The following is a 26,226-nucleotide window of genomic DNA, read 5'->3' as shown; positions in this document are numbered from 1 at the left end:
ATGTTTCTTAGAAGATGTGTATGTCTGCAAAGTCAAAGAGAGGAAGGAAGAGATCACAGCACTTCAAAATATGCCAGATCTTCAGTCAAAGTCTCTCCAGCAGTATGGTGGCATCATAAAAAAGCTTCTTTTAGGTGTTTCCCTCCACAGGGCAATGTGTAAATGTCTATGGAAACACAAGTGGAGTCCTAAACCATTCATAAAATTAGCCCCTGTATGAAAACAGATGCATGCTGGTAAATACCTGAGACTACTTCTAGCATCCTACATCATTTTGTGGAGGTGACCTAATTGTTCCACAAAACTGTGAATATTCCCAACCTAAATTTAGCTATTTTCAGTGTCATACCTGGAATTGCTGTTAAGGTGACCTCTTTGCAGATTTTCCATCAAGGAAAACCTTATCCTCATAGAGAGGGACAAACACTTTTGCTACTCCATTTTATGCCAGGTTGAAACAAAGCTTCATGTATTATCTGATTAAGCCTTATAGAAATGTGCAAAATCTGCACAATGGAGTTTTCGTGCATAGATGAAGTCAAGGAAATGGATGTTCTTTGGGACCTCTTGAACTTTATGTTCTCTGCATGAATGGCAGAACACATGAGTTCTGATGGTTAGCAATTTTCTTCTGGGAGTTAAGGATAGTCAGTACTCAGCAGAATTGAATTGCTGCCACAGTTTTCATTTATGAATAGGTTATCATCTCCTTTAGCATTCTCTAGTTCCACTAAAGAGAGCAGATTAACTAACTTTGTCAGCCTCTGCACCTACAACTTTCTCTCAGACTCTTTTATGTAGACCTAAAGGTCTGGCGCTTTAGTCTTTGAGTACCCCTTGGACAAGAATGCTACAGCCCGTATTTCCCACACTCAGATGATGTGATCCCTGAGCTCTCTGAATCAGGCTGAGATTTTACACACAGTCTTGTCAACACAGGCAGGATGTCAGAGATGCTAGTGTCAACCTGGCCAAAAAGTCTGTAAATCTTTCCATGGCATTCCTGTGAAAATTCCACCAGTAAAAAAAACAAGTGCAGAGGCAGAAAGAGTTTGCGTGGTAACTGCAGTAAAAATGAAATCATACTCATTCTCCCATCCAGCATCGCAGAGACAGATCATGCTAATTCTTACACATCAGTGCTCAGTTATAATCATATTACTTGCCTTGGCAAAACAGCTGGAAAAAAAACAGAGAAATATCACTGGGGGAGAACAGGGACTTAGATCATATTCCCATGTCATTTTTTCATGATTTCCATTAAAAGTATAATTCCTGCTAATAAATTAAGACTTATAAAAACTACGCTAAGAAAACTCTTTAAGATAGAGAAAGAGAACACAAAACCCTTCCAGCAAAGATGGAACTTACAAGTCTAAAAATTTTAATGTTGCCATTTCTTTGCTCTTTTGACCTTCTGATGTTGAAATAGTCATTATACCTCCTTATTCGGAAAGATATCTAGATATAAATGCATATATATAAAAGTGTACACATAAAGATATATATGTGTGTGTAAAGAACACTCTCAGATTGGATATTGGGAAAGATTCCTTCACTGAAAAGGTTGTCAAGCACAGGAACAGGCTGCCCAGGGAAGTGGTGGAGTCACCATCCCTGGAGGGATTTAAAAGATGTGTAGATATGGCACTTGGAGACATGTTTAGTGATGGACTTGGCAGTGCTGGGGTAATGGGGGTCTTTCCCAACATAAATGTTTCTATGATTCCAGTGGAAAAGTATTTTGGTACTGGGTGTGAGAGGTCTGGGGAGCATATTTTAAGTCTGAAATTGGACAAATAGCAGTATGATAACATATCCAAATGTTGCTTTTATATAGAAGAGATCCAAGGACTCATATTTCACTCCAAAGGCAAAAGAAATATAAGTTCACTCTCAGCAAAAATCCTGGGCAGCACCTACTCCCTCATGGGGATTGTGAATCATAGGTGATGTGAAACACAATGCTACAAGAGGAAATTTCAGTGATATTTATTTTTATCATATTTATCTCAATCCTAATGTGTTATTCTTTGTACTTGACACAGAAACATGTGTGAAAGGAGTCTGTCCAAGAAAAAAGACCTTTAAATTTTTACTGAAAAGGCTCACAAAGAGTAAGAAGCCCCCCCCAAAAAATAAAGCAACTGCCTGGATGCACAGCACAACTGCAAGTTCCTTCGTGCAGAGTCCAGTGTTCTCTGCATTGAATCATTCAGCTGTCTACAGAAGCCAACCTCTCTGTGGGTAAGTCTTGTTAGTATTTCCGTCCATCACTGCAGTGTTCTTTGATCAAGACAACAATAAAAGTCTTGGGGGATAGGAGAAAATGATCATTTTCTTGTAACAATCCTACTGGCATTAACTCATGTATTACAGCATGAATGAGACCTGCATGGTTTGGTCCAAAGCTCTCTTTAGTCATACATGCTCCTGCTCCAGGTTCCTTAAACTCTTGTTTAAAATGCAATCTGTACTGTTTACCTAAGTATTTTACAAACAGTGTTCTCAGTATGGAAAGGTTAACAATCACTGAAAATTAGCATAACTTCAAGAATCAACTTGTTTAGAGAGCCAACCACATCTACATTCTGCTAACAGTAAGCACTAATTAACAATGTCTGCTAGCACTAACATAAATCACAACTGTCCCTTTTCCTCTCCTGGCACTGCACTGGAAAATATCAAACCAGCAAAAATATTTGGAATGTTTCTTACTTCTTTTTTTTTTAAATTTTATTTTATTAATGATAAAATATTGGATGTCAACATGCAATGCTTTGTGCATTGCATCAGACAGCTCAAACAGTAATTGTGATGAATGGGAGTGGAAGGGCTAAGGTTACAGGCATTTAAGAAGGCTCTGTGGATTGCAAATATTAGGATTGATTAAAGGTCAAATACTTTATGGATTTATCAGTGTTGTATACATTTTCTCATGACACAGAATCACTTACACTACCTAAAAAATGAAATAGAAAAGAGCTGAAAATCAGATAATTTTTAAGTCTTTAACCCATATACAGGCTTAGTCATTGAGAATAATTAATGGCACAGAAATGTTTTGATTAGTCAAGCAATAAACCAGACAACCCCCAATAACCCACCCGTCAGTAATTCTTCTAGCTTCCCCCAGGTTCATAGGTAACAGTCTTTCTCAATAAATGTTTAATATTTATTAACACACAATCTGGCAAAAGATACTTCTTAGAGTGTTACTTAAAATCTGTATTTATTTAAACCAATCACCCTTAGTCCAGAGAGGATCTTTAACTTAATAGTTCACCCATGCCCTGTCTTCATTGTCTTTCTGGGAAAACAGAGTTTGAGATGGGTATCTCTGTATTGTCTTTGATGCAAAGAATTTTCTAGGATCCAGACAAGCAAATAAATGACTGTCTCCATTTGTATCACACCGGATTTGAACTGACCTTCCTGAAGTCTGTATTTCAATTAGGACAGACCAGTAGAAGCTGGAAGCACACGAATTTGTGGGAAAGAGCTTAGGATTTGAAGCTTTTGTTTAAGAAGCTGTGCAAGTGACTCTGCTGGTCTCACCAACATCAGGACTAAACCTTCAGCTCCAACTCTGCCTCATACTTATGGATAGTACTTACTTTAGGCAAGTGAAATCAGTTTGAGATCAGCAGCTTCATTCTTCTGCTTTGGATTCTGGCGGAGTTGCCCTGCAGAGCCCTTTTTGTTGCCTTTGGAGCTCTGCCTCACACGAGCCCACCTGACGGCCACATCTAGGGGTGTCTCCACGTCTTTCCAGCACAGCTGCTGCTACCCCCATGTGCATGTCCTGGCCTGGGATTTGCAGTACACTCTATCTTTTGAATTTTACTGAAAACAATGGAAGTAGCAACTTGGTAGGAATGCCACCATAGTCTTGAACCTGCATTTTAGGAGAGCTTTTGCTCTGTGTATGTTTTTCACATTTACACTGTTGGCAAACAGCTGGGGAGGCTGAGCAAAGAGAGAGGAAGGAGAGGGTTTTCTAAGCCAAAGCTTTTCTTTTGCAGGTTGTTATTTGCTCCTGTTCTGAAAGGTGCTTGTAAAGATTATCTCCTCCCACACTACTGACAGTCACATTCACCAAAGAAACTCTCCAAGGTATCTGAGTTTCCCCAAAGATGGCATAAATTGCAGTGTAAGTTATCACCTAAGACTCAGAATGGAGAAATAGCCCTCAGCTTAATCAAGGGATGCCAGAAGAAAGGCCCCTGTGGGACAGGTTACTGGTAGCTACATTGCGATGTTCAACAACTGAGCAAATCTTGCTCTCAGTTATCCTGAGGGTGTGAAATTCAACCCCAAAGGCTTTGCCCCCAGCAGCACTGAAAGGGTTGTTTGAAGAGGGTGCCTGTTCTCTAGATCAATAGCAATGAGAACAGGCAGAATGTGTTGGAGGTATCCACAGATACCTCTACGAGGGAAGAAATTTTTGCATTTGAAAAACTCCAGCATTTCTCCATTTTTCTTCTGGCAAGAAGCCCCTGGCCTTACTGGTTTCCTGAGAGTATGGACATGCATCTTCTAGTCCATAGTTTTTGGATGCCTGCTATAGGATAAAAAGTTTAGTTAATAGAAAAAAAGGTAACCAAGCCTAAATTTTGGGTTCTACTAAATGCCAATTTGTTCCTAGTTAAGTTCTATTAAATTTGATAGCAACCTCTAATGGGTGGGCATACAAAAACTCAGACCTGTTTCCTCAGCAATGAAGCTTTAAAGAGTAACACCCATTTGGTAGTGTAACATTTGATTAAAGCAGGCTCAGATATCCCAACTGTAAAGGTTAAGCACAGACATGTGTGTCACACATGATGCAGTCAGTAAATGATGTAATGTTGATAGACCCGTAACAACGAAAAACATTCCAACACCAGATTTTGGCAGAAAGTTTGATACCATATAAAATACAATTAAACGGCTATAACTCACATGGCGTGAGAATCAGTGTCCTGTAAAAATAACACAATACTTATTAGAAACTTTCCAAAATATTTATTTGCATTTCAAAACAACTGTTCTGCTTTTAAAATTGCAATTCCTTAAGCAGGTTTGTACTCTGCAAGTTGGCTTTCACAGTTTTATTTTGGCAGGGTAATGCTATAAGCTGCAGGCTGTTTCTAGAACAACATTTCGTCTTATCACTGGCATTAAAAAAACCCTGCTTTTGCAGCAAGAGAGGTCTAGCATGACTTTTTTTCTAAAAATGAAATTTAATTTATATCACAGGACCCTTGCACCACTGAGAGTTTTCAGGGGAACTGAGTCATACAGTGGTCCTGATCTTTACTAGTCCATGGGTACCAAGTAAGCCACAGATTTTTAAGAAAAACAAATAGACTTACAGTTATATAGGAAATGTGCAACATGATTTTACCAAAGGCAGATCATCCAGACAGACCTTGCAACTTCATTTAGAAAATAAACCAGGTCTCCCAGACGATGAAAAATCTCACTTGTCTGTGCTTCTGTACACATTAAATACCACAGTAGAGAGTAAATTATTAGAAAAACTGGGGGAAAACAAAAACCAAACAAACTAAAACCCCACAACAAACACCCAAGTGAAAGGGACCAGGCTAACAGCAGTAACTGAGAAGTATTAGCAGCTCCACTGGAGGCCACTCATGGAGTTGTTTACAGTCAGGACTGAGCATGTTTGTTATTTACAGCCATGGCTTCAGCACAAAAACATGAAACTGTACTGACAAAACTTCCTGATGACCATGGTACTGGCAGTACAGAAGTGTCAGAATGACATGTCAAAAGCCTTGACGTCCCTAACTGAGGTCAACCAAAAGAAAGTAAATGGTCTTGTATCAGATGTAATGTAATGTATTAAAGGAGAATTAACAAGAACTTCTGATGTTAGCGGTGCTTTCAGCTGCCAGAAATATTTCCTCTTGGAATGTTTCTATGGATCCATGTTTCAAACCAATCATATAATGGTATTGAGCTGTCACTGTGATGTAACCACTCCAAAAGCTAAATGGGATGGACCCAAGACTCATGCACAAGGTATTTTCTATAGTGAAATGAAAATGCATGAGCACTTCACAAGTTATTGCTGTGATCTCTTATGTCAAAACATATTGTTCTTGTCAACAACTTAGAGAGTGTCAAAGGAGCAGTGGAGAAATAGCTGGTGGGCATGGCCTGGGGGGAAGACTGTGTGGCACCCTAAGAAATCACTTCTCAGAAGGTGACAATTAAACAACTCAACATCAAGGAGAGGTAGGGACTGGTCTGTCTGCTCAATACAATGCAGGACAGAGCTGAAACTCCTCACACTGAATTAGGTGACCTGGTCAGAAAGCACAACCTGTCTATCACAACACCAAGATCCTCAGCTGAAAATTGAAGTTTGTCCAAGTCCTTCTCAGCTGAAAGGTAGCTTCCATTTATTACCAAACCAAGCTGATTTAAGACTCAGCTGAGGTAAAAAGCTTTGTAGTAATTGCCCGTGATTAATATCTTATTGGATTTCAGTAACCCAAAGAAAAGGTGGATTTTTTTTGTACACTAGCTTTCAGATTTTGACCTAGCAACTCAAAATTCATTGGGACAGCCCCATTACAGATACATCCCTTGGCAATGTGAGTTTATGCCTGGAAATGACAATATTCTTTCTCATGTTCTTTCTCTAAGCAACCAGCAGACCCAAACTCAATTTGGCTGTGTATGAAGCCAAGTTTTAAAATTGCTCCTAATTGCTTTATGTGTATAGCCCAGTTAAATGACAAGGAAGGTATCCTACTCCACAGTTCCCATGCCAGCTTTACATATGCTCATAGACAAACATGTTACACAGACACTCGTACACTGGATACACATTTAAAGCTCTGTGATAATGTGAGAAAAAAACACTGGAAAAGCCATCTGTGAAAGAAAAAAAATTGGATTGTGTTGGCTCCTTGCTTTCAGATGAAGCCTACAAAACATTCTCATTCCCAGGCAATGGGATATATATGGGAATGATGATACCAAAATCAATAAAATGGGAATTGTGAGAAATCCACAGCATATGGCCAACAGTAGAAAAGAGATATTAGTTTGCATGGAAAAACAAGGAGTTTTATTGTCCTGCTCGTATCATATGAAGCATGCTTAATTCATTTATTTATTTTTTTCTAATAGTCTTATCCTTTTATGTTATTACAGTGCTTCAGAAAATCTCAAGGTCTAGGGGGAAGTTTAATGTTTGCTGTTCTGGGATCATTTGAAGCCATGCATTCAAAGAGGACAAAACCACTTTTAAGTCTGCCTGTAGGAAATCTATCTTGGCAACCAGACAACTAGAATTAGTTATTAAAGGCATGTCAAATGAATAAAGACACCTCTGTAAGGAAAACCGCAAAAGCATTTACTTTTTCTAGTATGAATAGTGGGCTAATACCAAATCAGCTTTCATTTTCCACTCTCCCTTCACCTCCTAGACCAGAGGTCAGATCCAATAAAGACTAACCCAACTGAAAATCATTTCGGTTTGTTGCATCTATTACATAGCAGATGTATATTAAATAGCACTGCCTGGAAATGAAGCAAACTCACATAATCTGATGTGGCAATCTCCTTGTGGAACTGGTTCACTGCAAGGCAAAGAAGTCTGTGGTATTATTAAAAATCAGGAGGCACACCAAAAAAAGGTGGGGGGGAGGGGGGGGGCAGTTCCCCTTACAGGGGAAAAAAAAAGAAAAAGAAAAGAAAAAGAAAAAAATAAAAGGTAGAGCTTTCTAGTTCTGTAGTGGAAATTATGATACTACAAAAAACATGTTCAGGATCAACTTCTTCCTTACACCGGGAAAATCCCCTGGAATAACCTAGTCAAGCAGTAAAGACAAAAATAAGCATTTTCATGGTAGTCAGAGTTTGAAGGAGTGGGAACAATTCCCGATTTTACTGAAGATTTCCTATGTGATACCTTCTAAATTCTGTCGCTCAAAAGAAGAGACTTTGGGACTTTCATCTTTACTGTGACCACGTCAGAAAGCAGGACCTCTGTGCTGTGTGACTGTCATGTCTATCCCCACAGCTTTACCTGAAAATGTAAAATTTATGTACATACCTGCTACTTCAAATCTTCCTTATCAGACTAAGGTTAGATTTGTCCAAGGTCTGAAATCAAGCATAAGCTTCTTCTAGACTTTTTTGTTAACATCTAATAAGAAAGAAGTCAGAAAATCCATGAGTGGGCAAATGACTGTCCCAGTCTGGTATTTGTTAAAGAAGCAACTACAGATTGTGGTTTTATCTTGATCCACTGAGTCAGGAATATTTATTTGGACTAAAGTAGCTATAAAAATCAGCTTTAGCTGTAGCTACAAAAAAAAAAAAAGGTAAACTGTTTTGACATCAGGTAGCATATACAGTTACTAAATTTGTCAGAACTGTAACATTATCAAAGGTCATTTTAGGAAAAATATACTACTTATACACAAAATAATTTACCTGCCTAATCAGACACCAGGAAAGTTAAACAAAAACATGGGAAATAGAAATCTTGGAGATGGAAAAATACCAGTCCCACTTATAGAAGTTGCAGGTTACCTATCAAACAGTTGTTTTGAAGACTTTGGTAAAAGACAAGTTCCAAATCTTATAAAAAATAAGCCCCTTTCAGTTCATGAAAATCAGTAGAACACAGCCCAAAGGAGCTCCTATGCTGTGGCCTATAAATCAGACAGAAGTTCTCCAAACTGGCTAGGAATGAGTCACTTCTTCATCACTTCCCAGAGGAGAATTTCTCAACCTTCTTCACTCACTCCTTGCCAAGCTCTAAAGCCAGCTGTCTTACATGCTATCATACCACTTGCACTGTCTCAGGAAGAAAACTCTTCATTCATACAACATACCAAGTAAAACACTGGGAAAAGACATCCCTGATTTCTCATAGCACGTGTTGACTTTTCTTCACATTACACTCACAGCTTAGCTCTAAGGAATTTCTCTATCACTCAGACTAGATACAGCTAACAGAGTGAATCCAGCTGAAATTCCTGTTCAAATTAACTCTTTGGAGCCCAGAAGCACTAGGGAGGGCATTCTCTTAGGCCTCTCTCATGCCTACCATAAACAACAAGAAAACATCATAAAATCCTCCAGTTTGGCTTCCATGGTCTCTAAAGCAGGTAGACCAGAGCATATAAAATTAACCCAGCTGTTCTGATACTAGAATCATCGCATTCTGATTTGCCAATAGGTCTCCAGTGTCAACTTGAGAAGGCCAAGAAATGAAGAAGACACCACTCATTTGGTATTTCATTAACTTTGGTTTTTCCAGCAATAACCATTGGTCCTGAGGAGACTGATAAGTGCTCAGCATGTACCTTCATCTCTGCATTTCCTGGTATTATCACAGCACCTTGATGTGAGACCTGAGCTCTAGAGGCCTAACCTCAGTTGTTGTCCACATCCTGGAAAGGCACAAAGCCCCACTTCTGAATCTTAGTGCTTTGATAAAATAATATTCACTCTAAAAAGGGTTCAGTACTTCCGGCAGCTCCCAGGCTTTCAGCAAGGACAGGATATATTTGTGTATGTCCTCTTCGATGTATATGGAGATACAATTCTGTGGTAATCTTCACAGCATATCAAAATAGCCTACTATTCTTTCACAGTCCTTCTTTGACTTGGATTTGGGGGCAAAGACCCCAGTGTCTCAGCAGGAGACTCAAGGTGAGTTCCTTCCTAAGCTTCCATAGAGGCTATTTTGTGTCCTGAAACATGAAGATTTAAGCCTTCTTTACCATCAGTTCTAATATGCCCTTATTCATATGAATCTTCACAATTTTGAAAATCTACCTCATAAAGCTTTTAATCTCTTTTGATACCTTTGTAGCACTCAAATTTCAGCTGAACCATGGGCATGCAAATAAATATGATGCCCCTGGTGACTCTCTCACGGGCTTCATTGCATACTTACTTGCAAAACACAAAGTTGGTTCTGTATATTTCTGAAACTCTTTGTTAAAACAGTGAAGGTGTTTCTTGCTTTGAAAGCACACACAAACAAAACCTGCTGCATACTGGCAGCCCATGGTGCTACTTTACTCTTTTGGCTTCAAAGAAGTCACCATTCAAAAGATGAGTTCGTTGGGCTCACAGGAAGAAAAATACTTTTACTAAGGAAAGAGGTATCCCATTTAAGGAAGCCTGAAGGACATATGTTTACTGAGTGGAAAAAAAAATAGTCTAGCTTCACTTGTGAAAATTAGTGAGAGTGGTACTCTGCTCCATAGCATTGTTCTGTTTACAGTGATCTTTTCATGCAATGGCCACAGTACAAGGCTTAGAAGGAGTAGACGCAAGATTATTTTGATTTTAGCATGCTGCTTATCACACACTTATTTTTTCTGTCAAACTTGATTCACAGCCAACCAGAGGTGTCACATGAGATCAGGCAAGGGAAGAAGGCTCCTAGCATTCCCCCCTTTTCCTTTCCATAGGGCACAGCACAAGGAATGGCACTCTTTCTTTTCAACAGATTACACCAAACTTGCATGTTATTACAGCTCCACCACGGAGCATATGCTTAATTTCCTGTGCATCCAAAACGTACCGGGGCTGAGCAATACAGCCTGCAGGATTTTCTCACATACCAAGACAAAAAGGAACCATGTAAGTTGTCCAACAGATGTCTGCTGTTTAAGATATGTTTTTAATCACAGAAGGACAAATCTAATAAACTGAGAATTTTCATTATGCATTTCAAGTTGTTGTCTCTGGTGCCTACAATGGCATTGCATATCTCTTGGGTTTTTACCTAACAGCAATGATTTAGAAAAGAGACAAAATGAGTGCATCCAGAAGTCACTGCTGTTCCCCTCATTAGTATTTCGTTGGTTTAGAAACAGGATAAACTAAAATTCATGTGAAAGAGCATATATATGCCATATTAGATTAATAAAATTAATGCCCTAGACTTCTCAATCCCCTTAACTTTCATTGATGTGCCTCTCTCTAACAAGTTTAAACATTTTTTTCATTACAAGCTGACCTGCAGAAAATGAATCCATGCTTGAGTTTTAGACCACTCTGTCTAGCTTGTTTGCCAAAATAAAAGTAAATAATACTAGAAAAAAATAATATGTGCTTGAAGCAACTTGTTCATAGCATTATTGATTGAACATGACACCTCAGAGAAGGCAATATGTGAAGAACTAAAACTTGACCTTTAGTCATTAATATAAAACTGTATTCTACATCATAATCTGCCAGACACAACACTAAGTAAGGACAAAAGTGTGTCCTTAGGGAAAGAAATTGCAGCACCATGCATTATCAGAGCAGTGTAAGACTGTAGGGACAAAAGTGTATCATTAGGGAAAGAAATTGTCATATTATGCATCATCAGAGCAATAAAATGAAGGTATACTCAGGTTTTATTCTGTAACTCAAAAGAAGTGATTTTTGGTAGTCTTCTAAAACTCAAGAATTATTTCTATTATTCTTAACTGAGCTTTCTTCTCATTTTCACTTAAAAAATGAACATTTTCTAAGCAGAAAATACCTGAGTTTTTCCAAACACAAACATGGTCATATTTTATATCCACCACCTCTTGTCACTGCCACTGGAAAGGACAAACTGTATCTGCCAAGCTGTAAACTGGACAAGAAACTCAAAATGGTAGCATGAAGACAGCGCTGGCACCAATGTGCTACTAAAGGATTTTATACGCAGAGTGGTTTTTTCATCTTTTTAATCATAAATTAGAACTGTGAGAGGCTGGCACTGTTAGCAAATAGATTCTTTCTGTTAAACTTTATTTTTAAATCTTTTGCTCTCTACACAATCCCTAAGCAGAAGACCAAAAACAAACAGTAGAGGTAAGTGCTACTGACCACAGAAGTCCCATAGAAGCAAAATATCTACAGGTTTTAAAACCTGGTTATGAACAGTGTTGCGTTTGGGTCACACAGAGCATATTTCAGGGACTGCGATTCTAGTGCAGTTCAGCACACATTTAACAAAAAGTTAAGTTATGAAAACAGAAATCATTGTATGTTCATCATTCTTAAGTTAGTTCTATATGCTAAATGATGGATTTCTGTAGCCATTGCCCTCTTATGGCCAAAAGGAATCCTATCCTACTGCTGCTTTATTTTCTAAGTGGTAATTCATTGCTGAAATATTAAAGGACCCATAACGGCAGTAGAGCATCATAAGAATTAAATTTCCCAATGTGTGGGTACTCCTAGTCTGGTAATTTACTACAAATGCCCTACAAAATGGCAGGAATTTCCATTGAACAGGTTCGATGATGCTACTGGAGTTTTCACAAACTTCAAACCTTTCACGGACTACCATGACATTGTGAAATCCCAAAAAAATGGCTAAACCTCCCACTGCATGCTATAGTCTCCTTTATATTTTTGTCTTTGTGAGGCTTATTCTTAACTGAATATTTTACTTCAGCCCTGGACCAACTGAACAGTTCTACACTTCCACTCAAAAGAAAAAAAAAGGCACATTTATTTTGCATTTCGATTCCCTGGTAGTGCACCAACACTGACACTCCTTGATGCTGCAGGAGGAGTGGAGGAAAGATGATTGCTTCAATTCAAACCATGTGACAGTCTCTAGCTGCACTGGTGCCTCTTGCTCTGTTCAACAGCCTGATTTCAGAAGACTGTTTGAAGAAGTAATGCAATCCATTTGCTGAGGTTCTAAATAACGAGAGCTGACAGCCCTGTGCTGCAATAGCTGTACATAACACTGGTGATGAAGCTTTACTCACAGCATTGTTATCACAGGGGAGAGGGCAGTGAACCTTGTTTTTCAGCAGCTCCATGCTCTTGAATTCATTGTTTTTCTTCCCTTGTATGTGCTCCTTCCTCAGTAAAGTGTGAGAAGTCTGCCAAAACAACAGCAGAACATGAATAGTGCCAGAGCGGACCAACACTGCTGGCAAAGCCGTGACAGCCATGTGTGGCACCTGAGAGCCAGCAGAGCTGTTTCTGAAGGTGAACTGGATGGATGACAGCCATGCTACAGCACCCAGATTACACAGCACTGCCTGTTTACCTGCTTGTATTTTTCTTTCCCATGTTCAGGTTCTCACATGACCAAGGGAGCAGATTTAAATTCAAGCAGGAACATGAAACAGAGTTAAAGAAGGTAAGGACTTGCACCTTAAGAACACATGCAGGAACACTGTCCATCAATTGGGCAGACCCTGATTTTTTTTCAAGACCAGCCAGGCACCAAGCCAGGAGTTAGTGTGCATGTACAGCTCACCAGGTAAGAGCAGACCTGACACCAGTGCACAGCAGTGTGAGAGCAGACCAAAGGGATCGGGGGAAGCTTTTGTGTGCAGCTCCTCTTGCTAGCCAGGAAAAACAAAAGACAAAGATTTCTCTCCCTCTCCAGTGGTGACAGAATTCGGGGGACCTCTATGGCTCCTTAACATTGTGTGTTTATTTTCTCCTGTTATAGGACTTTATTTTGAAAAAGATCTATTTCCTAACTTGGCAATGTGCTACTTTGCAGCCTACACTCATCCAAAGGAGCTTTCGTTGAAGCAACAGCATTATATGAGAAATCACAAGTGTTGCTATGAAATAATAGTCTGGTAAAGAATGGTGAATTAATTCTAATGACAAACTAGAAGTGTTTTAGAGGATTGTATAGTAGTGTGTTCTACCTTTGACATTTAAAATCTATCATTTCGTTAGACACTGCAAAATACAGAAGTGGACTGTCCTGCCATTTACAATTTAGTTTTCCTGTTCCACTGAACTGCAGTATTTCTACTGTCTCTATACAGTGCTTTAAGATTATGCAAAGTCACATTTATCTGGAAATACTTTTTGTTATCCAAATAGTTTAGATAAACTGCAATAACACCAGCGATCCCTAAATGTTTCCAGAGAATGTGTTGAGTACTTCTCACTATTCAAGAAACAAGGTCGCATGTCTGGTTCAATAAGACCCCAGGCTTATGGGCTGCCATCTGCCCACCACACCAGTTCATCTGGCACATCACCACTTTCTAATCACATAAACTACTTCAGTGCTTGGTGGCTGCTCTAACCATCTTTCCCTTCACCCTCTATGTGACAATATGCCTCAGATTTGTGCCTCAAACTATGCATGTGTCTGCCAGCCCTGCTGTCCATGCAGCAAAGAGCTCCTTTGTGATCGAAAGGCAGGTCTGCAGGTGGCTCCAGATGACAGAGTGGAGGTTAGGCACCAATGACACATCCTACAGATAGAGGTACTCCCAGGATTCATGCAAAAAACAGCTTTGTTAAAACCCATAGGCAAAATTATTTTCCTCAAAAAATGTATTTCCTTTGAAACTGTTTTGACAGGAACTGTTTTGATAAGGACCTCAACAATGTGTATAAATACCTGTAGGGAGGACACAAAGGAGGTGGAGCCAAGGAGTTTCCAGTGGTGCCCAGTTAAGGACAGGAGGCCACAGGCACAAACTGAAACACAGGAGGCTCCCTCTGAACGTCAGGAAATACTTCTGTGCTCTGAGGGTGACTGAGCACTGGCACAGGTTACCAAGAGAGGTTGTGGAGCCTCCCTCACTGGAGATACTTGGAAGCCTTCTGGACATGGTCCTGGGCAACTGGCTCTGCTTGAGTAGGGAAGCTGGGCCAGATGACCTCCACAGGTCCCTTCCAGACTCAATCCTTCTGTGAATCTGCAATGAGAATTTGAAGGAAACTTTAAGTCCATTCTGAAATCCACCCAAGACACATACAAACTCTACAAAGAATTTGTGTACAATCTTGATGCTCATTGATTGCCCATCTAAACCAGGAGTGGGACAAAGTGACTTACTACATCCCAAAACAAGTTCTTCTCTTACAAGAGCACATAAGAAAGATAGAAACAATTCCCTACTTAGGGTCTTGAGACTTAATTCAAGTGCTCAGTTCATGAATGATGTTGCAGACAGACATAAATTAACTCTCTCTGCTCTCCAGTGAGTAGAGAGACACAGAGGTTATACACACTGAGGCTTTGCTTTCATCATGGAGTAAAGGTTTGTGTTTTACCATGGACTGCACAATTCAGCTCAGTGACATTTTGCTGCTAGAAAAATCAGAAGGAGGAGGCACCATGTGGGGCTTACCTAGCTGGCAATAAAAACTACAATTATGTTGTCTCCATGGAGATTCACTGCAGACAGCCAAGATGCAGCAGCCAATAATTATCTGTGGGATGTTTTTTAAGTAGCGCAGAAAGATTGTATATCCTATTGTAGGATGGCTAGATAACAGGACAGTAAAGGCTGCTGTGAAAATAAGCTGAGAATTAACCTTTTGCCAAGCCCCAGCTATGATGTCCTTACAAATTCGTATCATCACCTTTGAGACTTTGCTGGCCTTCTGTGACTTTCTGAGCAAGAGACATCATACACCCACCTCTTCTCCTGTGTCATGTACTATATGAGAAACAAGGCTGGGATTGCTGATGCTCACTGGCTCCCCATCAGTGACTCCCATGTAGAAAGACCCAGGTACGCTCTGGTAACTTCCACTTTCTGCAAGAATTCTCACCTTAGTTAGATATACTAATGAAACTATTGTCTTCAAAACTGCTACTTTGAACAACTTAGAACTTCCAGAGTTTAAAAACAGATCAAACACTATGACTCTAAATCCTACTGTAACTCAGACTAAGGAAACCTCATTACCTACAGAGCTACTACTAATTGACAATAGTGTAAGAGGAAAGACTAGTTTCTAGCTGTAATTAGAAAATGTCTCTCTTGTTGGGAAACATCAGAAAGCTGATCTCAAAGATAGAATTTTTTTTTTAATCCAGATTAGTCCCATGAAAAGATCTGCACACATTTGTCCCACTAACATTTTGATGGAGCAATTCAGACATTGCAACAGTAATGTTTTTTGACCTTTTAATCAATTCCATTTTGCAACTACTCCATCTGAGAACCACAGGACTCATTCTCTGGAGTCAATGGAAACTTTCTGTCAAATAACCATCTGCAGGAAGAGACAAAACACCTAATGACAGGATAAGTTTGTGGAGAATCTGAAAGGATTGAAAAAATAAATCTGGACCTGAAAGCAGATGAATTAGAACAAAGGGACCCAAGAAAAATGTAAGGCAGCAATTAGGGCTAGAAAATTAAAAATACTGAGGAATGTAATCAAACAGGACAGTCTAATCAATGAAAAGCATGCCACTTGCTCTCTGGGTAATTGCATCCCTCCCCTTTTTTGGTTTGGTTTTTTTGGGGTTTTTTTTTGTGGTGGTAGTAACAGCCCATATTTAAGATAATTGCATTCCCATAAAACTCAGAAGTCTAGGACTACTATAATTTTAATATTTGTCACATGGGACTTCGTTCTCATTCTCCTGAAGTCAATAGCAGCTGACAGTCATTTCAATGGAAGCAGGGTGTCGTGATTTGACACTGGCCCAGCACCGGGCACCCACAAGAGCCGTCCATTCACCTTCCCCTGCCACAGCTGGGCAGAGGAGAGACAGGAAAAAAAAAATTAACAAAGGCTTCATTAGTTGAGATAAGGACCAGAAGAAAATACTTCAAGGGCAAAACAGGCTTAACTTAAAGTTGCAGAGTGAATTTATTACTAACAGCGTCAGAGGAGGATCATGAGAAAGTAAAATAAGCCCTTAGAACACCTTTTCCCCCAGCCCCTTCCTCCCTCCCACCGACAGCGCAGGGAGACTGGGCACGGGGGTTTGGTCAGTCCATCACCGAGATTTCCTCCCGCTGCTCCGGGAGAGGAATGTTCCCCTGTGAGGCCGTGGGCTCCCTCCCACAGGAGACAGACAGTTCTCCGTGAACCTCCCCGGCGTGAGTCCACTGTCAGGAGCAGCAGCCCCACCGCCCCTGCTGCAGCGTGAGCCCCTCCCCCGGGCACACAGCCCTCCCAAAACTGCTGCACCGTGGGTCTCTCTTCCACGGGGTGCAGTGCTCCAAGGACAGGCTGCTCCAGCCTGGAAGCGGGGCCGTCTCTCTCCACCGGGTCTCCCACTGGATCACAGCCTCCTCCAGGCATCCACCTGCTCCAGCATGGGCACCTCCCCCAGGGGCGGCGGGTGGATCTCTGCATCCCCCATGGATCCCCAGGGGCTGCGGGTGGATCTCTGCATCCCCCATGGATCCGTGGGCTGTGGGTGGATCTCTGCATCCCCCGTGGATCCCCATGGGCTGTGGGTGGATCTCTGCATCCCCCATGGATCCGTGGGCTGTGGGTGGATCTCTGCATCCCCCGTGGATCCCCAGGGGCTGTGGGTGGATCTCTGCATCCCCCGTGGATCCCCAGGGGCTGCGGGTGGATCTCTGCATCCCCCGTGGATCCCCAGGGGCTGCGGGTGGATCTCTGCATCCCCCATGGATCCCCAGGGGCTGTGGGTGGATCTCTGCATCCTCTGTGGATCCCCAGGGGCTGCGGGTGGATCTCTGCATCCCCCATGGATCCCCAGGGGCTGTGGGTGGATCTCTGCATCCCCCATGGATCCCCAGGGGCTGTGGGTGGATCTCTGCATCCTCTGTGGATCCCCACGGGCTGCGGGTGGATCTCTGCATCCCCCATGGATCCCCAGGGGCTGTGGGTGGATCTCTGCATCCTCTGTGGATCCCCACGGGCTGCGGGTGGATCTCTGCATCCCCCATGGATCCCCAGGGGCTGTGGGTGGATCTCTGCATCCTCTGTGGATCCCCACGGGCTGCGGGTGGATCTCTGCATCCCCCATGGATCCCCAGGGGCTGCGGGTGGATCTCTGCATCCTCTGTGGATCCCCAGGGGCTGTGGGTGGATCTCTGCATCCCCCGTGGATCGCCAGGGGCTGCAGGGGCACAGCTGCTTCCCCATGGTCCTCACCATGGCCTGCAGAGGCACCTCAGCTCCGGCACCTGGAGCACCTCCTGCCCCTCCTTCTGCACTGCCCTTGGTGTCACCGTGTTGTTTCCCTCACGTGTTCTCATCGCTTCTTCTTCTCTGACTGGAATCCAAAATCTTGTGACTTTGTTTTGATTTTCCTTTTAACTATGTCATCACAGAGGTGTTACCAACCTCTCTCATTGGTGCAGTTTTGGCCAGCAGCATGTCCATCTTCATTGGCTCTGCCGGACACGGTGGAAGCTTCCAGCAGCTTCCTCACAGGAGCCATCTCAGTGGCCCCCCTGCTACCTAAAACCAGGCCGTGCCAAACCTATACACAGGGAAAAGTGGACTTCTAGCACAAACTTCTAGCACAGCTCCATGATCTTTTGGCTTATTGCCTTTCCCTGGAAGGAAGAATTGTCTGATCACACAGACACCTGAGCAGTTCTCCCCAGTAGTGTGTGCTCACACATCTCCTGTGCATCACACCCATCTCAGTCTGCTGGGACTGCCACTTACACAGAAGTGGTGAGGAGACAAAAGCTAAGTATAAATCTTAGAGACAAGTAGGACAGAAACATTTAAATCTACTTATTAAACAACTACATCAGTGGCTGCTATTTGCCAGTTCTTTATCTCTGGTGCGTTTATCCAGAGAGATGGATTTAATGCCTTAGAAATGCTCCTGATCTCAGCACCTGAACCAGAATTTAAAGGTGTGATTTTCAATCAGGTTATTTAGTGTAATCCAACCAAAACTTAAATGCAAAAATGATAATTTTATTTTTGTTTTTTATCTACAGCTCCCAGCACTGTAGATAAAACCTAGATACAACCTTTAGGGGAAGATGCATTTATGTTTGGTAAATACATCTTACACACTTATTTGTTTTCTCATGTGCTAATAAATCATGCTAGTTCAAACACTTCTGCAGTGACACAACCACTCAAAGAGGAGCTAGACCAGTACAAGAGCAGTGTTTTGTTCAACCTTTAGGATTTCAGGTCCAGTAGTTAGAAAGAGTTGTAATTATTATAAACCCCAGCAGAAACACACTCCTGAGTATACTGGGCCACTCTTACTGTACAACAACATCCAAATCTCCATGCCTATGATCAAACACTGCAACAGAAAATCAAGTACTAATAACAGGGATACTATTTGGACTTACCATATTTTCCTGGCTAGCAGACTAATGCCATTGTCCTTATGGAAAATTATAGGGGTTTAATTAAAGCTACCATGTTTTAATAATGGACTTCTTTAATAGAAAAGCTGTTTTGGAAAAGGACAGTCAGTTTAAATGCCAGTCTGTGTCTGGGACCTTCATAAAGTTCTTTTATACTTAATACTTGTAGCCAAAACAACAATCAAGCCTTTGTTAATAATCTCCCTGCAACAGAAGAATAGCAGCGAAACTGTAGAAGTTAACTCTTTTATTCTATATCCTATTATTGATTCCAAATTCAAAGCTTTTTTCAGCTATAGCAAAATAATAACCTTCAGTGGATGGTATACCTCCACAGAAAGCAGTCAGAATCTGACCATCTAAGCCAAGATTTGAGTAATCCCAAACTGTTTGCAGGACTAATCAAAGTAGGCTAGAGAGAGAAAATTACTACTGGCTATCCTGATTTTAAGAAATACCTGTCTTAACAGCAGTATTATATGCTATAATCAATATACTGATAGGTAATTAGAAATCAGTTTGTGTAAGACTCTAATTCTGAATGATAAGACAGTATCATTGGGATACAAATATGCTGAAAGTTAGGGTGATTCAAAAATGTACATCTGCAACTACCTGGAGACTGACATACAAAAGGCTCCAACATCTAGAAACTCCTCATATCTCCTGCAGACTTTCTAAAGCCTGCTTGCCCTAGAACGAAGAACACTGTGCAATACCACTAAGTGAAATCTAAAAGCAGTTTCAATCTCTGCTTCCTATCAACCAGCGATTGTTTTTACTTCAGTTTATCTTAATTTATTTCCCTGTATCTTCTCTTTTCCTTGGTCTCCCTCTGTCTTTCATTCTCCCGCCAAGAATGGAGAAGACTAATTTTATTTTAAATTTACTTTTTGATAGAAAATTGCTTCTCTCTGCTGTTCATTCCATTCCATTGAACCATTCTCATCCTGATAGTCTGACAATATAGTTATTCCCATACACTTCCCTCATGTGGGATTGTGTTTCCAATAAGTCTCCCAAAAGCACTGTAATATTTACTAGCACACATTTTGTCACACATTAAATGTGTGATTGTATTTATATTCAAGCCTTTTGCACATACACATCTATGCAGACCTTGAAAAATATTGCAAGTGTTTTTCCTCAGCTTTTTAGCAATTTGACCCTTTTGGTGTTGCCTGCTTTAAATCCCAGTATGGCTCTGTTTTCATCCATATCGTTATAAAAACAGAAGAGAAACCTTAAAATAACCAGATGCAAAACACACCAACCAAAACATTCCTCTAGTTAGTTGGAAGAAAAGCATTGAGATACAGATAGGTAGATAGATAGATAAGTAGATAGATAGATAGATACACAGATTCTGAATTACATCTTAACTAACTTTTATTACCATCCCTATTAGCAGTATGATAATTTATTTACCTTGAAAAGAAGCAAGGTGATTTAGTCTCTGGGGTATTTATAGATATCAATAATATTAACAATTCTTTTAGATAAACTTTTTTTAAAAGTTAGTCTTAAATGCAGTCATATTATATGTAGGATTTATGTGAGGAACGCACTAAGAGCAAAATGTGACAATAAAATTATGTCAATTGTTTAAAATAATTTTAAGTTAAACTGAAGTTCCAGTCTGATGACTGTTTGTTCAGTCATTCTTCCTTAGCTTTCAGAACAGCAGCTCTTCACAGGTGGGCAGTATACAGGCTTTAATATCTAGAAACACATAGAAGAATTGTATGCAAAGTAAATAGAAGTCAATCTCAGTGGATGCCACAATCTAAATTTTAAAAAGTACATATTTCACAGCATCTTTTAAATCTTCCCCAATCCAAAGAGAATGTAGAGACTTGATTCCAAGACATAATAAAAGAAAGACAGCTTTAATGAATAAGCTTAAAATCAAGTTCTTAACTCATCTGATGGGTTACTGCATCCTTTGTAGGACTTTGGATGAGCAGACACCACCTTGCTGGAAGAGCAGACACCCAGAGTGGGTCATTTGGTTAGGTAAGTCTTTTAAAAATGTGGTCAAAACATAACATTCAAGAAACAGGGCTGCCTGTATATAGACAGTGCTGCCAAGTTATATAACAGATATACACAGAGCAGCAGAATGAGCACATTTGGAAGGCACAGCAAAATGGTACTAAATTGTGCAAAGCTATTAGAACTGAACTTTTGCATTCTTTTCAGATTACTGAACCATGCATGGCTATTCAATTTTTTTCAATTACAACATTGTGCAGAGCTATATATTTCAAAGTGCTTCTCTAGGAACTAATATATAGTTCAACCAGGGTGGTATCCACAGTGTCACCACCAAGGGCAAATGGATAAAGTTACCAGAGGGAATTATTCTTTTGTGGCAGGTTGATTTAGTCTTTTTAAATGACAGCAGCTGAACAATCAACTCTTATTTGTTTCTGTTACTAATAGGGAGGTGTTAGGCAGGTCAGCCTTGAAATAAAGATTTTCTGTGAGAAGAAACTGCCAGTCTTGATAACAAAACTACAACATTGATAATGGTAAGTAGAAAGACCAAGCAGTCTCTGAAGGTGTTTGAATCCATCATTGAAAGTAATCTATCTGCTGTGTTTAGGGGCATTGCTTTAGTCAGCAAAACCAATATTTATTTTCCTTACAGTTAATCAACTCTAAAATTAATTTGAGACTGATGTTTGAGAACAGAAACAGGGACTCCAAAACCCAAGGGATTTGTAGTAAGTGCATATAACACTAAAAATAAGCCCTAATAGCTAGGTATTTGAGAGAAATAACTTACCTCTATTTACATATTGGAAAAACAACCATAATGTTGCATACAGAGCATGCAGCGCAATGCCCTGCCCCTGGGCCAGCAAATATCAACTGGCAAAAATAAACCTAAATTAAACTCTCTGTAGGATAATCACAAACAGATCATCAAGGCAGTGGTTGCCAGTTCACCAACAGCTTGGGATGAACCTTAACTCTAATTGAACTTACTGTAACCTGGAAATTCCCAGTCCTGAAGGCTGAGGTTGCTCCCCAGGAGCACCGCGGCTAGCTGTGCTGCATGGCCTGCATGGAGGGAGGGAGGGAGGGAGGGAGGGAATCCAGCTGCTCTGCTGGGGTCCAGCATGCCTCATCCCTTCCTGCATGGATTGGGCTGCAGCTCCCATCCAATGGCCATGAGAGTGGGTATCAGGCAATGTTTCTGTGTGGGAGCACTGTGGGGCCAGCAGAAGTTCTTCAGGTGAAACCAAGCTCATGGAAAAGCCTAGCAGCCCTGCTCAGCTCTCAGGAGCAGTCCTCTGAGCAAGGCTGGGCCTCAGAAAACCTCACCCCATGCTAGCAAGTTGAGCCAAATTCCTCCATTTCCTTGGCCAGTGGAACCCAAATTTGTCACCATGACACCGCAATTCGGCTGCTTGGTCTATGAGGAACGCACCTACCATCAAAGGTAGTCCTCAGACCACTTCTTACCCTGCAGGGAACATTCCTGTTACCTGAAAATGAGTTCAAAGGCTACAGTTGGGTAAGTCCCTTGTATTTCCAGTGAGGATACCCTCTTGATGTGGTTGACATAGTTTTGGTCGAGTAAAAGATACTTTTTCCCCCAAACGCAATTACAAATTTTGTCATCATCAACTTTTTACTCATTTATGCCAAGAGACCCATGTGTTTACATTTCACCTGTTGTTCCCTCCAGCCTTTCCTGAAAGCCCCAGTCTGTTGACCCCATCTCCACACTGTCTACACCTAAACTGAAAGTGTTACACTGAAACTGCCCTGCAAATAGACATCGCGACATTAAACACAGAGTGGTGTTTCTCAACCTGTGTTCTCCTTTGTTTAGAAGTTTTGTACCTACTTCAGACTCAGAGGAGGCTCCTGCATCATGTTTGATGCAGCTATGCAGTTTGGCTGAATAGCAGCTCTTGGCTCTGTATTCAGTCCTTGCCCTGGTTACACCTCCAGCCAACAGTTAGCAAACTGTTTCCAGATTAATTTATCTCCTTGCCTAGTGTTCAGTGCTCCCCTGAGGAACTGCCCTTGTTTAGTGCCACTTTCATCAGTCCCCCTCCTACCTGCTGTGCATTCTCCATGAACACTTCCAAACTCTCTCCAGGTGATGGTAGTTTCTCCAGATCCTAACCCCCCCTTCCAAATGTCAGGCATCACTGGGACTCAAGATTGCAAAAAAAACAAATGACAAGTCTTGGGCTTCACCTGCCTTGGGATTTTCTGCCTTTTCTTTGTAATAATTTAGATTCACCAAAATATCCACACAGGCATCCTGGTTTTTCTCCAGAAATTTCTTCTGAGGTCTGCCCAGCAAACTCTGAATACACTTCCTTGGGACCTCTTTCAGACCAGTATTCCTCTCTCAGGTTTTTCTTCCCAATATTGATGTTGATGCCACCTGCAATTGCTCAGGGCAAAGGAGATATTGTTAAAGAACTGCTTCATTCCATTAAATCAGTTTCTAACTGATTGCAAACCGAGTTTGCCCATCACACAATGGGCTGTAGCAAAGGCCACCATTCCCTGTAACCACCAAATGTTCCACCACCACAGTGACTAACGGGGTGAGGTCCTTTCCCTTTCCTGCCTTTTGAGAATAAATGTTCCCTGCTCTCATAAGACATCCCTGTGTTGTGTATGTCATTCCATCCAGGGTTAGCTGGAACCTGGGAAGAAGAAATGAAGCAGACATTTATTTAGGAATGATGCATTCCTCACACATATTTCTGAATGGTGTGCACAGAATCTATTCTGTTTTGGCATCCTCCTTTTTTTATTTTTATTGTTTTAGGTGGTTTTAAAACAAAGGCTCTGTTTGGGGCTTGAAAATAAATGACATTTCAGTGAATCACTTGCGAATCCTAGGTCGTGCCCAGGACTTGAAGGATTACATCAGGCTGGAGAGTGTTGGACTGTGCTGGGTTAAAAAAAGATGATGTGAAAATCAGTTGGGCTTAAATGGCTGAATAAAGAGAATTGTATTATTCACATCCATTTTAAGAGCCTGGTCTTACTGGACAGACTTCATTCAGAGGGGTTTTAGAGGTATGGTGGACAGAGCTCAGTTATAACAAATGGCACAAGCAGCAGAGGCTGAATAGGCATGGCCCAACGTGGTGATCCACCATTCCCTGTCTGCTGAGCTGTGAAGCAGGAGGGGCATCATTTCTATTTAGTGGTTGTAAATAAACTGGCCAAAGTGAAAGAAAACCAAAGCCAAAAGTGAAAGTGTAGGATGAAAATAAGATATAAATAGTGAGAACAATTGAACACTGGAGATTTTATTGCTTGTTAATGGATATAACAAACCCAAATATGTGACAGGCTAGAGCATACCTGATGCTTAATTGTAGATCCATGTACTTTCCAAAGGCTGGGAAAAGCCACGGTAGATGTATAGCACTATTGTAGTTTTTCTTTTTAAAGCAATTGAATTGCACCATGAAGAAATGTTAACCTAAAAACTAAAATTTATAACAGAATTAATAAACTAAATTTATACAGAGAAAAGAGTGTCAGTCTGGGAGCTGAATTTACTGCAGTCTCCTAAAGGGAAGATCTCTGAAACCAACCCCAAATTTCATTTAAGTATTTCTGTCATAGTAAAGTACTTTACAAGGCGTTACCCCATCCAACTGAAGTTCACATACAAATGATGTAATTTGCAGCAACACTTAAAGGAAAAACCCAAGAAATTGTTTCAGAGGCATTTTATGAGAGCCTATGTATCAGAAATGCAGGTGATAATAACATACTGTAATTGCTGCATGCTTTTCTGAAATTCTCAAGGGTCAGTAAAACACTGACCAAGGTGTGACAGCATAGCGAAGGTGTCACAAGGCAAGCTCAGGAGTAACTTTACAGTGCATTAATCATTGTCTTCCCTTAAGGAATAGAGCTTTCCTCCTCAGAGCTTCACACAGAATGACATTGTTGCCTGTAAATGGGACTTTTTGGAGTGGCTACAGGTAGGAGAGGTTAATGAGCAGACACCTAAATGCTGTTCTTACCATCCCTGATCATGAGAATATCAATGGATTATCAATTCTTTTGTTAATTTTTCAAATTAGGCTAGCACACCAATTTTTTTTTTTTTTAATTAAGGTTGACAACATGGCATTTATCCCATGTAGAATGGTCTTTTTAAGGTCTGCAATATGGACATTCATTCTTCTCAGTGAGAGTTGTCACTGCAAGGACTCTTTCAGCATCACCCCAATAAAGGAATGGTCAAATATTACTCAGAGAAAGGTGCAGCAGGCCAGCCTAAGCCAAGCCTTCAAAGCACAGCTGTCTGGCCTTCCAAGAAATTCCCTGTCTACAAAGGAAAAGGATCACTGCTGTTTCCCAAGAGGGAGGCCTTCCTCCCACTGCAGTTCCAGGGGTGCAAGAGGGAAGGAATGAGAAGGGGGGCAGGAGAAGCAGGGTCCGTAGGATATAATGTGCTTCGGGCTCCAAAAATCCATAATTTGTCCCTTGATTCCAGTCTCTCAATTCATATCTGTAATTTCCATGAGCAAAATGTTTGAGATATTTGCAGTAAGCTCTTTTTCACATTTGGCTATTAAATTAATTGACAAAAAAACATCCAAATTGCACCGGATGCTTCCTCAACATGCAGTGGGTGTTTCTGAAAAGGGACACGAACTTGCTGTACTTTGATGTATAGAACTCTTTCCGTTAACACTGTGCTTCAACAGTGATGAATACATTTTATGGCTGGCCTACATGAAAAAGACTTATTGTTACATGAACTGTGCAAAAGAGAATACGCATTTCTACCCTCTGTGCTTCACTAAAAAGACAAAACCAAATTGGTTACATGCCTTAATAAATGCAAGAAGGTATTTAATTCTAAGTAATTCAAAATCTATACAGCAAAAGGTCTGGAAAATCATCACATAAGGTACTTCAGAGCAATATTTACATAACTGTTAGAAACTGTATATTGTTTATAGAAATATTCCTTTGCCACAGAAAACTAGCTCACAGCTAAAAACCAACTGAAGGGAAGTTATCTTAATTTGTCTGGGTTGCTTTTTCTTTTAGTATTGCCTTTCTTTTTATTAATAAAACAGATCTTTCCTGGCAATTCCTACTTCTGTAATTTATTTTTAAGACTACCAGACCTGTAGTCTGGTAGTCTTAAATAGTTATCCAGGGGTTTAAATAA

At 40.7% G+C, this 26,226-nt stretch overlaps 2 long non-coding RNA genes across 2 annotated transcripts in view; both read right to left on the bottom strand.

The window, feature by feature from the left end:
* Nucleotides 1-16,201, bottom strand: part of LOC120411722 — a 50,994-nt gene extending 34,793 nt beyond the window's left edge. Inside the window, exons 1-2 of the long non-coding RNA XR_005604227.1 lie at nt 14,366-16,201; nt 12,750-12,866 (exon numbers count right to left, since the gene is read on the bottom strand). This is a non-coding gene — a long non-coding RNA (uncharacterized LOC120411722). The remainder of the gene's footprint in view (nt 1-12,749; nt 12,867-14,365) is intronic.
* Nucleotides 16,202-17,915: 1,714 nt separating this feature from the next.
* Nucleotides 17,916-26,226, bottom strand: part of LOC120411791 — a 70,412-nt gene continuing 62,101 nt past the window's right edge. Inside the window, exons 10-11 of the long non-coding RNA XR_005604312.1 lie at nt 24,390-24,517; nt 17,916-23,451 (exon numbers count right to left, since the gene is read on the bottom strand). This is a non-coding gene — a long non-coding RNA (uncharacterized LOC120411791). The remainder of the gene's footprint in view (nt 23,452-24,389; nt 24,518-26,226) is intronic.

Source organism: Corvus cornix, chromosome 3, assembly GCF_000738735.6.
Source record: "Corvus cornix cornix isolate S_Up_H32 chromosome 3, ASM73873v5, whole genome shotgun sequence".
Classification (NCBI taxonomy): domain Eukaryota; kingdom Metazoa; phylum Chordata; class Aves; order Passeriformes; family Corvidae; genus Corvus; species Corvus cornix.
The sequence above is the reverse complement of the archived record's forward strand: the minus strand, read 5'-3'. Positions and strand labels throughout refer to the sequence as shown.